This window comes from Sminthopsis crassicaudata, chromosome 1, assembly GCF_048593235.1.
Source record: "Sminthopsis crassicaudata isolate SCR6 chromosome 1, ASM4859323v1, whole genome shotgun sequence".
Taxonomy (NCBI): Eukaryota; Metazoa; Chordata; class Mammalia; order Dasyuromorphia; family Dasyuridae; genus Sminthopsis; species Sminthopsis crassicaudata.
Genome location: NC_133617.1, coordinates 370098576 through 370111279, shown reverse-complemented (window position 1 = coordinate 370111279; position 12704 = coordinate 370098576). Strand labels below are relative to the sequence as shown.

General features: G+C 38.9%; 1 protein-coding gene across 6 annotated transcripts in view; it reads left to right on the top strand.

Moving 5' to 3' along the window:
* Positions 1 to 12704, top strand: part of ZBTB7C (zinc finger and BTB domain containing 7C) — a 553406-nt gene that overhangs the window by 62472 nt on the left and 478230 nt on the right. The window contains exon 3 of one of the 6 annotated variants that reach the window (XM_074279332.1): positions 202 to 327. The exons of the other annotated variants lie outside the window; for them this stretch is intronic. The gene's annotated coding sequence lies outside the window, so the exon portion shown is untranslated. The remainder of the gene's footprint in view (positions 1 to 201; positions 328 to 12704) is intronic. 6 annotated transcript variants of the gene reach the window in all.

Here is a 12704-nt window from a genome sequence, read left to right as displayed (position 1 = left end):
TAAAGGGAATGATCTAGACCTCTTTTGTTTTCTGTCACGATGCTTCCAGCTTCTCTCTGTACTTTCTATGAGGGGAAGAGTACCAGAGAAAAGCTCGTGAGGGGTCTGTATATGGCAGCTGTCCTGTCTATCAGCCCACTTGAACTTGTGACTGATGTCAAAGCCCCATGTACTTAGTTTGTGTTGTTTTTCTTCCCTGAGCATAGGTGATAGAATGGCGATCTAGAGATGAGCATTTCCATCCTAGGAGGCAACTTTATGTGTTTGGGAAACTCCTGGAAGCCTCAGTTAAGTGGAAACAGAAATTTCTGCACCAGAGACAATAAGGTATGAGGAGACAGGGACCGAGGGTTACTAGAAGCACCGCTGTTCGGGCCCCACTGCAAGTGAGCTGGCACTAGAGAAAAGCTCGGGCAGAGAGTGAAGCCAAATGATGAGGAAGGCACATGGAGAGGTTCAGAGGGGCTGTGCCATTCATGCCCTGTAGCTGAGGAGAAGAAGAAAAAAAGCTGGGGATGCTATACTTCCCTTCCTTGTTTTATTTTTACTCTGACACCCTCCTCAGAGAGTCCCGAGCCTCTATCTGCAACCTTCATTTCTTAAGAGGTTTTATTGCTTTCTATTTCACAGTTGTTTCTCCAAGATAACGCGGTTATTCATTGCATTAATGATTTGTAGATGTCCTTTGGGTAAATGCAACTGAGAGAGTCAAGAGATGGTAAAACATACAGGAGAAAGAGTTAGAAGTTTTTTTACACACACACACACACACACACACACACACACACACACACACAGTATAAAATTCCTTCCATATTTAACCAGATATATGTATGTTTGCCAGAGAGAGAGAGAGAGAGAGATGGAGACAGAAACAGAGACAGAGAAAGACACACACACACACACACACACACACACACACACACACACATATAGAGACAGAGAGAGAGACAAAAGCAGAAACAGAGACAGAGAGGGAGAGAGTCAGAGATAGAGAAAAAGACATGGAGAGACACACACAAAGACAGAGAGACAGAGAGAGACAGACAGATGGAAAGATAGACAAAGACAGAGCAAAAGACACAGAGACACACAGAGAGACAGACAGACAGATAGAAAGAGAAATACAGGGACAAAGACAAAGAGGCAAAGAGACAGGGAAGAAAACACAGACATACATACAGACAGACAGATACAAAGAAAGAAACAGAGACAAAGACAAAGAGACAGAGAGATAAAGTCAGAGAAAGAATCATAGACACACAGAGAGAAACAGAGACAGAGACATAGAGCCCTAAAGAACACACAGAGAAAACAGAGATTTTCCCATTCCAGGTTTTAAGGGAACAATAGATTTTCTTGATTTTTATTTTTATAGTTTCTCCAAAGCAGGGAAGGCCACATTAATATGGACCCCATACCTAGACACTGAGTGAGAGATGCTTTGAAATTAGCTTTTTAAGGCAGTTTCCTTAGGAACCTTCCAATCCTATTGTCTTTCCCAATAGGTTTAAAAGGAAGACTATTTCACCCCTCAACTGAGGCTCTGACTAGAGAGAAAATTATCTGAAAGGAGGAGCAGAAAAAATATGATCATAGGAAGGAGGCAAGGCAAGGTGGAATAACTTCCTCTGCTCATTGGTCAATAACTCCAAACATTGTTAGATATAGAAAATGAATACAAGGTAATTTTGGGAAGGAGTGCTGGAGCTGGGAAGACTTTGTGAAAAAAGTGGTACTCAAGGCTGAGTCTTTAAGAAAACCAGAGATTCCAAGAAGAGGAGGTGAATGAATTGCTAGACATAGCTATGTCTCATAACTGTGGAACAGTGGATAGAGAACTTAACCTGAAATCAGAATGACCTCAAATTAAAATGCTCAAGGTACCCTTAGCAAATTACTTAATCTCTGTCTGTTTAATACCTACCTCCTAGGATAAAATTAGATAAATTTGTAAACTGCTTTGCAAACCTTCAAGCACTATATAAATATTATTATTAATAGCACAGAGACTTAATAGATGGAGTGTGCTGTGTGAGGAGCAGTGAGTAGACCAGTAGGGACAGATCACATGGTATGTGGAAGGGTTAGCTTGGAAGGAGATTGGAAAAATAAGGAGGAGAGGTTTGGAGTTTTAAATGTCAGGGTTGTCCATACTTGATCTTAGAGGTAATAGGGAACCACTGAGTTCAGTGAGTAGGTTTCACATGATCATGCTTTAGGAAATTGGCTGTTGGGCAGAGAATGGCAGTGGAAAGAGGCTAACTAAAGTCCTTTTCAGTTCTAAGTAATAAAATAATGATCTTATTATATGTCATCTATGTATAGGACTAAAGCCTTCTCCCCCTCCATCCTCTACCCAATGACCGAAGCCATTTCCATATATTTATGTATATCTATGGTAATAACATTGTTGTGGAAAAATGTCTAAGGAAAAGTTAATTAAATACTTGAAATAAGTATTTCTCCTTCAGGAAGTGGGTAAGGTGGATAGAAAAATATGAAGAGAAGCAAGGGCTAAATATATTTTTTTTTGTTTTCATGATTTTCTTCAGTATTTGGGAATTTTGCTTCTTTAAGATTTCATTGCCATCAAAGGATGTCACAGCTTAAAAGAAGCATAGAAAAACCTCTGTTCCAACTGTCTCATTTTACAAATAAAAACCTGAGACTGAAAACTGAAGTGATTTGACCAAGGTCACATGGTAGTTAATGGCATAATTGGAACTAGAACATAACTCTCTTGGCTCCCAGTCCAGTGTTGTTCTCATTACATCATGATAAACTTGTATTGCTTTGGAGTTTGCTTGACATATATTTTTGTGTCTATGTCGGGCCTATTTCCAATATTGCCTTATTGAACTGCAAGCCCCTGGAGGGCAGGGCTTATGTCCCTTAATCCTCCTCTTTTAGCTACTTGGCTGATATCCCAATGTGCTAATCTGATTTGATCAAGCAGGATTCTACCTAACTCCAGTAGTTACCCTGTGTTAACAACTCCCTCTGCTTTCCCTTCCTTTATGGGGACTTCCTGAAGATGCTTTTGCTAAAGGAAAAGGGCTGAGGTAGGGGTTTAGAGAGAAGGGCTTGTGGATGCTGGTAAATGACCATAGTGGGTTTTCACTTTTGTTATGCTTTGCCAGAGTTCCTATAGAAGGTCCTATAGAAGACAGAAGCATTCAGCTAGCTGCCATTCCACCTATCTGTTTCTGGGAACGACTCCCCAGTTTTTATTTAATAAAAGGACCTCCAGTTTTGTTTTTAATCTCCAACATTCGTCTTAGCAGGGGACTTTTAATGACCATCTCACTCACCCCCTTCCCTTGGCAGAATTCTGCTTGGCAAGCTTAGCCCCTCCATAGTTTTTAGGTTTTTCTTTAGATTTCTGTTCTTTGTTGCTGAAACTGCTACTGCTGCACTTTGGCTCCAGGCCCCCTAAAATCCCAGATGGCTTCTTCAGGAGTGGGCACTTCCCTATGCCCTGGGCTAAAGCGTGCCCATCAACACTGTGCTGGGCCAAGAGGGGCGTTCAGTGAGTTGCTTTCCCTTATGACAGACTGACTGACATTCTGCCCTCTTCCTATCCTCCCCCTTCAAACACTCCGTAAAAATCACCGCTTCACTTTGGAGAGAAGCTATCTGCCAAGCTAGCCAAACATTTGGACACATGCACGAGTTCTACAGTGGGCTCCGAAAGAAAATGGAAAAATGGGAGTGCAAGCCCCAGAGTCTGTTCCCCACCCCCTCCTTCTTCAGTGACCCTTCCTTCCTGCTCTTTTTTCCAAGGCTCATCCTTCATCGACATCCACCATATTAAGAGCCTGTTCTTTCTTGGGATGTGTGCAAAATTCCAATTCCTGCCAGGAGAATTTATGTGTGGTTTTAGAGGGGATAATACACTAGTTAGTATGTACGCTCTGGTTTTATACACATACGCGTGGCCGTTTACAGCACACATTATAACGTCTTCAGCCTATGTGGAGAATGTGCTGTGCATTTGCATATTATGGATTCATAATTTCAAATAGTTGTAAAGATCTCTGCAGAATAATAGAGTCACTGTGCTCTGGTGTGCTAAATCTCAATGTAGTCGTGGAAAAAACCTGGCAAATTCTTACTCTGCTAATGTGCCAGCTCTGTATTTCTTACTAACTTCTGTTTTTCCCACTCATCCTCTCTTCCCCTCCTCTCTCCCCCACACAAAACCCCCACCATCAAATACAAAGGTTTCCTTAACCTACCGAGAAATAGAAGGAATGAATTTAATATTAAATAATAAAATATTAACATTTAATGTTATCTTATATATAATTGTTATAATATTGTTGTATATTATATGATTATATATATAATAATGTATAAAATAATTGTATTTAAATAATATTTAGGTATTATTTAAAACAATATTATTTAATAATAATAATCTTGGTTAAGATTGCCTGTTTGGAGGATGACATTAGCTTTCCCAAATCTATCATACCATTTTGCGCATATTTTCATTGTCTTAGTACTTATAAGCTTCGAAGGACCTGGGATCTCACTGGAGTTTATGTTTTCTCTCATTCCATCCTTTCCAATGCTTCCCTTCTCATGATTTCTCATTCTATCTGATTCTGTCTCTGCCTTTCTGTAATTCCTTCATACAGAGTCTGTGTGACATACCAGAGGCCTTCCCACAGTTCCTGGGATATTTTGTGAATGACAATACAGCAGCACTCAGGCTGTTCTTTCTACAAAACCTCTTTTTCCTAATCATTCATATCCTTGATAACATCCTTTATGATGCTCCTTGATTGAGAAGCACTGTGAAAAATATGCTACAGGCTGCTTAAACTCCTTTGGTTTCTGTGCATCAACTCTTTGGGTCATCTACAAGTATTATTCTTTTTAAATTATGCATCATTAAAAGAGTATTGATATTAAAAAGATGGACTTTTGTAGCATTGAGAAGTTTGGGATCATTGGGATCACAGCTTCCCTAATGCAATTCATCCTGATATCTTCCCATTCAATATGGAGCCAGCTTATTTGTCCATCTCTAATGGTTCTCCTTCTCCCTCTCCCTCTCCCTCTCCCTCTCCCTCTCCTCTCCCTCTCCCTCTCCCTCTCCCCTCTCCCTCTCCCTCTAACCCTCTCCCTCTCCCTCTAACCCTCTCCCCTCTCCCTCTCCCTCTCCCTCTCCCTCTCTCTCCCTCTCCCTCTCCCCTCTCCCTCTCCCTCTCCTTCTCCCTCTCCCTCTCCCTCTCCCTCTCCCTCTCCCTCTAACCCTCTCCCTCTAACCTTCTCCCTCTCCCCTCTAACCCTTTCCCTCTCCCTCTCCCTCTCCCTCTCCCTCTCCCTCTCCCCTCTCCCTCTCCCCTCTCCCTCTCCCTCTCCCTCTCCCCTCTCCCTCTCTCTCTCTCTCCTTCTCTCTCTCTCTCTCTCTCCTTCTCTCTCTCTCTCTCTCTCTCTCTCTCTCTCTCTCTCTCTCTCTCTCTCTCTCTCACACACACACAATTATATATCTCTATATACATCTATATCTATATTCATATCTTTAGCTATATATCTCTCTATCTCTCCCTCCCTGTCTGCTTTTTTTTTTTCCTCTCTGTTTCTGTCTCCCATCTATTTATCTATTGATGGACTAACTCAATAGGCTATCTACTTAGTCTTATTAGTATTACCCATACTAGCAGCACAGATTTCAGGACTTACACAATTTTGGAGGATACCTCCCCCAACCTTCTAGCTGTCTCTCTCTTTTTTTCTCTTCTACCCACTTTCTCTTTTCTCTCTGTCTCTTTGTCTTTCTGTTTCTCTCTTTCTGTCTATGCTTTTCTCATTAAACCCACTATGCAGAATTTTCTCTGGGAATTTTCAAAATATAGCTCACATCTAAAAAAGGTCTCTCAGATTCTATATAAGCACTCAAGGTAAAAATATTTTGGAGACAGGACAGGCTTTATTTCATTCCACAGAAAATGAAGAAAAAAATTCAGAAACACAAAAGGAACTCAATAATCCCACAAACAAAGCAGGAAGATATTTAAATTGTTCCCAGTTGCCCATAAACAATCAACACAGTTTTCTTCCCTCTCTAATTATACCCTCTCCACAGAGTGTAAAGTCTTTCAGACTCAAAGCTCTACTCTATGATTTGGATTGCTTTTGGAAATTGGGGATACTAGGGAAGAAGACCCTTGAGATTTTGGTGAGACCCATTTTCCACAGGGATGAATATAGACTTCCAGACTCAAAGTGCACCCTGTGGTTTGGATTTCTCTTAGAAGAGAAATAAAATTGAAGTTACCAAATAGACATCACCCTGATCTGATTTTTCCAATGAGCCTTATTTTTACCACATAGACACCCACACAGGCATCAAGCCTTGTGGTACTATTCTGAGGAGTTGGATTCTTTTGGAATAGAGACAGACTTGGGGCTGCTAGACAGACAAGTCTCTTCCCATCAGATCCACATTAACCTATTAATTTACAGTAATAGAGTACAAAGTCTAGGTCTTAGTACTAAGGCTTTAGAAAGGCCTTGTAAAGCATCCAGCTTCAAGGACTCCATATATGATCTCAATAGAGGGAAACAATTTGAGGATGTTCTACTTGAAATTGTTAGAGACATAATTTGTGAGGTGGATGCTACCCAGAATTTCCTTTCCCAGGATCTCTTTATAAAATATTCGATTGTTAGTCACTCCCCAGAAAATCTCAGAACTCCCATTTTCTGACAGAAGCCTGGATTCTAGAACTCTTAAATGGATTGCTAGAAAGACAACCTTTGAGAAGATATTCTCAGTATTTCTCTAGAAGTTGGGGTTGAAGAACTCTTACTAAATAATTCCCCTTCTTTTGGCTGCTATGTGATTGAGACCATGTATGCTTCTGTCACTTTCTTGCCAGGGTTGGGTCCAGGTACTCTTGTTACTCTACCACTACCCCATCCAGAGGCTGCCATCTTTGAGGCACTTGGTCTTGTGATTTCCTGCTATATGGCTGCCATATGGTTATGTGTGCCTTACAAGGATGACATAATAGCTTCTGGATTGACTCCCCACTCCAGGGCTCTCATTTGATCTTAACGCTGCTAAAAAAAAATTAGTCAAGAAAGGCCAAAAGATGTCTGTCCATTTTCTTCAAATGCCCAAGATAAAGGGATGGGTAGCTTCTTACATGACCATTTAATAATAGGATGAACCAACTAGTTCAATCGGTATTAAGGAAATCTTTCCATTAAAGTGACTTGTTAAGGGGCATATCCATAACTTTCATAGATAAATGCAAAGTTCCAAAGGAAGGATAATCTCCTTAGAAGCTCATCAAGTGTTTCCTCCATCTACTTCCCTGCATTTCAGATGATTTTAAAAGGAGGAATTGTTGTAATAAATGAACCCAATGCATTTTATCATTATTTGGCAGTGTAGTATGGTAGGAGGAGTACTAGATTTGAGCCTCAAACGCTGGGTTCTATGCAATCTCAGATGTTATTTTCTTACAAGTTCTTAATTTTTATATTGGGGTTAAATGAGTATATTGATATTTGCTTTGTCTAAACTCAGATATTTGCTGTTATGAAAAAAAGTGTTTTGTAAGCCTTAAAGCAATATAAAAATATGATTGCTATTTTAAAATTTGACATCATCCCAGGCCCTTTTTACTGTCCTCCCCACCAAGAGTAATGGAGACCTATGAAGGGCACATATGGGTTACAGCCTATTTCCAGTGATGTACAAAATGAGGATATCACTGAGAAAATTATGATTGGAAAGGAAGAAGGGATAAGAGGTGAGCCAGAGCACTCCACTCACTAGTACCCAGGAAATATAGAAAGAAATAGAGATTTTGAATGAAGGATTTTATGAAAGAATAAGGAACGTGAACAAGAATAAGGAATGTGATGAAATGTGTGGATGGATCCCAATCTACCCTAATGAAAGATATACCTATACTAAAAAATCAGGGCTTATTTAGAGTGTTATAGTATTGATACTCATTCTCTGCCTCCCTTTCCTTTCCTCCCTCTCTTCCGACATTTACCCACTTGAGCCCTAGGCAGCACATTCTGGCAGCTATATCCTATAACAAGCTGCAAGTCAGCCATACTATACTAAGTCAACTAACAAAGAAAGCCTCTCCTACACTGTTTGGGAACAACTGCTGCCTAATTTTCATTTGGGGAACCTTCTCTCCAAACAGAAAAAAAATACAAAACTGCACAAAGAGAAGCCCCCTGACCATTTTGAAAGTACAAGGCATCTTAAGTACAAGGCACTTTTTTTTTAACCTTTGCCTTCCTAAAACTTTAAATAAATGGCCACCAAGACAATTAAAACTTTTTCATTTCAAAAAAAATGAATTAAAAAGAAATATTGATGCCAGCTGAAGTCTAGTAGGATATATTTTGGTTTTGGTGCAAGTAGAACTTTTGCAATTGATCTTAAAATAAGGATTTCTATAATGGAACGTTGACAGAAAGGCCCTGTAACAGTACCCGGCCATGGCATAGGGGTGGGGGAGATTTGGCAGCTGTTTCCCAAGTCCCATTGTTTTTCCTCCTTTCCATTCTTTTCTGCAACTTAATGGCTAGCCAGCTAACTTCAAAACCTTAGTGGGCATTGAGTAGATTCAGCCTTGCATCTCTTCTGGTGTCCAGATTTCCTGGCTTCCAGAAGGCAAGGAAACTTGGTTTCAAAGCAGCAAAAAGGGCAGCCTTTCGTGACTCAGGCACTTGGGAGATGTTAACCTCAAGGCAGCTTGTGATCTCCTTGAGGTCTCTCTGTTCCTACCCATCCTTTTTTATTTTTACTCTGGATTCCAGGTCCCCCTGCCCCCCAATCCTATAAGCATGCGTGTTTGTGTGTGTGTCTCTTTCTGTGTTTTATCATCATGAAGGCAGACTGACCAAAAATGCTTTTATTTTTGATCCAGGGATTAAATTAGGGAGGATATAAAAACTTCTCAAATCCCCTCACCTTCTTTTTGAGTGGAATGGGTATTACAAAATAGGGGGAGTCAAAAAACCCAGTCCCAGATGGCATGGAGATGTTCTGAGTCTGGTTCTTTTTAACTATACACCCACTCCTATGGGTTTTAGAGAATTCCAGAGCATGTTTGGAAGGAAGAACATTTATATTCTGGCTATTAGTGAGCAGGGAATATGTGGAGAGAGAGGTGAAACGTGCCCCTGTTCTTGATTCACTCGCTCTTTTTCTCTACCATTACCCTCTACCAAAGGGCATCATTTATTCATTCAACAGATATGTTAGTGAGGATCATTTATTGTGTTCAGTGTCTCAGGGCATAAAAGAGAAATACGACATAGTCTCTCAGTCCTCGGGGAACTTGTAGACTAGTTGTGGAGACAAGATTGACACAAAAGACAGGAACGATGCAAAGCAGCATGTGATTATGTGGCAAAATGTGTGCTACAGACTGTTAAGTACCACAGGACTTCAGACCAAAGAATATGGCGGGTTGTCACATTTAAGCAAGGGTTCATTGAGAGCTTGGAATTGAACTAAATCTTGAGGAATGGATAGGATTTGAATAGATGGGACTTTCACTCAATTTGAATGAAAAAAAGTTATAGAATCTGAGCATTGGAAAAGACCATAGGAGCTATCCAAACCAAACCTGATGCATGAATGCCCTCCCCAACATCTTGCTTGAATACCTCCAGAGATGGGAAACTCAATGCCTTACAAGATAGCTCATTCTGCTATGGGACAGCTCTAATGGTTAGGAAATGATTTCTTACAATATAAGCAAAAATTGCTGCTGACCCGTGACTTCCATTCATGGATCCTAGTTTCAAGCTGTTGAGTTACCCAGCATTAAGTCTAATACATTTTCTATATAACATCTTTTTATATATTCATTTTCAAAAGTTTTATTGACACGTTTTCTTTTAAACATTACATTTACAGATTATTCTCATTCTGTGAAAAGGCTCTTACAACAACAACAACAAAAAAAAAAACTATTAAGTCAAACTAATACTACAATGACCTCATCAGAAAGCATGTAACATTTCAAATCAGTATCCTTTTTTTCCTCCCATCCCTTAAAAATTTAACAAAAATATATTTATCTCCCTCCCACCCTTGAGGAAAAGAAATAAAGGAAGAAAACCAAACTTATTGTAACAAATATGCTTAATCAAGCAAAAACAATTCCCTCAGTAGCTGTTTTCAAATATATGTATATACATATGTATGTATATGTACATATATATATATATAAAGATACATTACATTTATCTATATCTATCTCTCATTCTGTATCATAAATCCATTGCCTCTTCATTATGGATAGCATATTTCATTGTCAGTCCTCTGGAATCATGAATATAAAAGCAAAGGTCACAAATATATTGAGTTTCAGTGTTAGAAGGAATCCTCTTTATAATCCACAATAATTTATTAACAACTTTCTGTGTTCCAAGCATGGTGCTAAACTTCATACTTCTATCTCCATCTCCTCCCAATCCCTGCCATCAAGGAGATTACCTTTAGAAAGGGAAAGTATCATGAATATAAGTAGGTACACAGAAGATACTTAAAAAGTAAATGGAATATAAACTTAATATGGAAGGTATTATCATGTGGGAAAGCCTTCCTGAAGAAACTGGAATTTATGGGGTCATCCAGCCTTACCTCCACCCAGAAGCAATCCATTCCATTTTTGGATAGCTCTGTCAGGAAGTTTTTGTTTGTTTGTTTGTTGTTAAATCAAACCTAAAGGTACCTTTTCCTTGTCCTATTTTTCTGGGGACCAAGGAAAACAATTCTAAATCTTCTTTAACATGACATGCCTTCAAATATTTGAAGATAGCTGTTATGTCTCCAACCTTCCCCAAATTTTCCTTTTTGTATTTGAAACGTAGAGCATCTAGGTGAACAGTTATTGAGTGCCAGGCCCAGAATCAAAAATACTTCTCTCCTTGAGTTAAAAAAAATTAGGCTTAGAAACCTACTATCTGTGTGATTGGGCAAATCATTTAACCTTATTTGCCTCAGTTTCCTCATCTGTAAAATGAGCTGGAGAAGAAAATGGCAAATCACTCTAGTATCTTTGCCAAGAAAACCTCCAATAGGGTCATGAAGAATTGGACATGATTGTAAATAGTTAAAAAAACCAACAAGCTAAAAATCTCTAGTTCCTTCAACAAATCCTTTTGTGCCATGATTTTAATGTCATATTGATAACTCATTTGGAAATCTGCTAAACTCATCTCGCAGGCCATTAAAATGCCCAGATCATTTTTAAATGAATTACTAACCACATTTTCTCCAGCTCACTCTTATGAAGTTAATTTTTGAAACTGAGTGTAAGACTTTAAATTTAACCTTATTAAATTTCATTCCACCAGATCTAACTTGTCCAACCTGTCCAGGTCTTTTGGATCTTCACTCTGCCCTCCTTCTAGGTTTTTTTTTGTGTCCTCTGCACATGTGATAAGTAGACCATTCATGTCTTGTTCAAATAATTGATTTTTAATTGATATATTGTTAAAAGACAGATCTATGGGCCACTCCACTAAAGACCTAGTTTCAAGTAGAAATTGATTAAAAACTATTCTTTGGAATTTACCATTCAGTTTTTAGTTCACCTGACTGCCATTTCTCATCTTTCCTATTTTCTAAGAAAATAACTAAAGGATTTTTGTCAAATGCTTAGTTAAAGTTCAGGTAAACTACACGTACAGTATAATTTTTGTGATCTACTTGTCTGGTAACCCTGCCGAAATAAGAACCTAAGATGACCTATTCTTGACCAAGCCATATTGAGTTTTTGTGATCTTTGCTTCCTTTTCGAAATGTTCACAAACCACCCTTTTAACGCTGTTACAGAATTTTTTTCAAGAATGAAATTAAGCTCACGTATGGTTTGCAGCTCCATTTTCTTTCTTTTTTGAAAACTAGGACCTCTGCCCTTTTCTGATCCTATGGCACCTTTTCTGTCCTCCCATGGTCTTTCAAAGATCACCGACAGGGGCTCCACAATTAGATTTTATAGTGCTTAAGATGTAGCTCACCTGGGCCTGGTGATTGAAATCACCAAGGACAATGAGATACTCTCTTATTATATCCCTACTTGTGTTTCAATCATGTACGAACCATTTTTGTTATTTCCTTCCCATTACAAAGGTCATTCTCCTTGAGTGGGAAAACCAAAACCAAATAAGTTTTGAGCAGCAATGACTTGTTCTCTCACCTGCTCTATCCACCCTGGGGAGCAGACCTATGACTTTCTTGATCTTTCTCTTTCCCTCAATATAGATTTAAAAACCCAATTCTTTTTTGTTGTTCTTGGCTTTCTACAACCTCTACTTATTACAAACTTTAGTGTGATTGACCTTCCTCTTATAGGACCATGCGATACTTTTGGACTTATTCTTTCACATGCCTTTTGACTCTATCCTATACACTGGTCTTTTCCTTGGTCTATTTTGGCAATTCTCCTTTTTCTTTCCCATTGAAATAATTTTTTATGTGTCCTTAGGGAATGTCATCCTTGAGAGCATCCTATTTTTCTTTTGCTAATTCTTCCTATAGAATTTTAGTCTGTGGGATTCTACCAACTTTTTTTGACTCTCTTAAAACCTGCTCTCTTTAAAATCTTCAGTGCCCCACTATGTCCATCTATGTCCAACATTCCTTTTTATTTTTTTTTTAAATCATAAATCCCAAAGATAGAAGTAATTTCCCC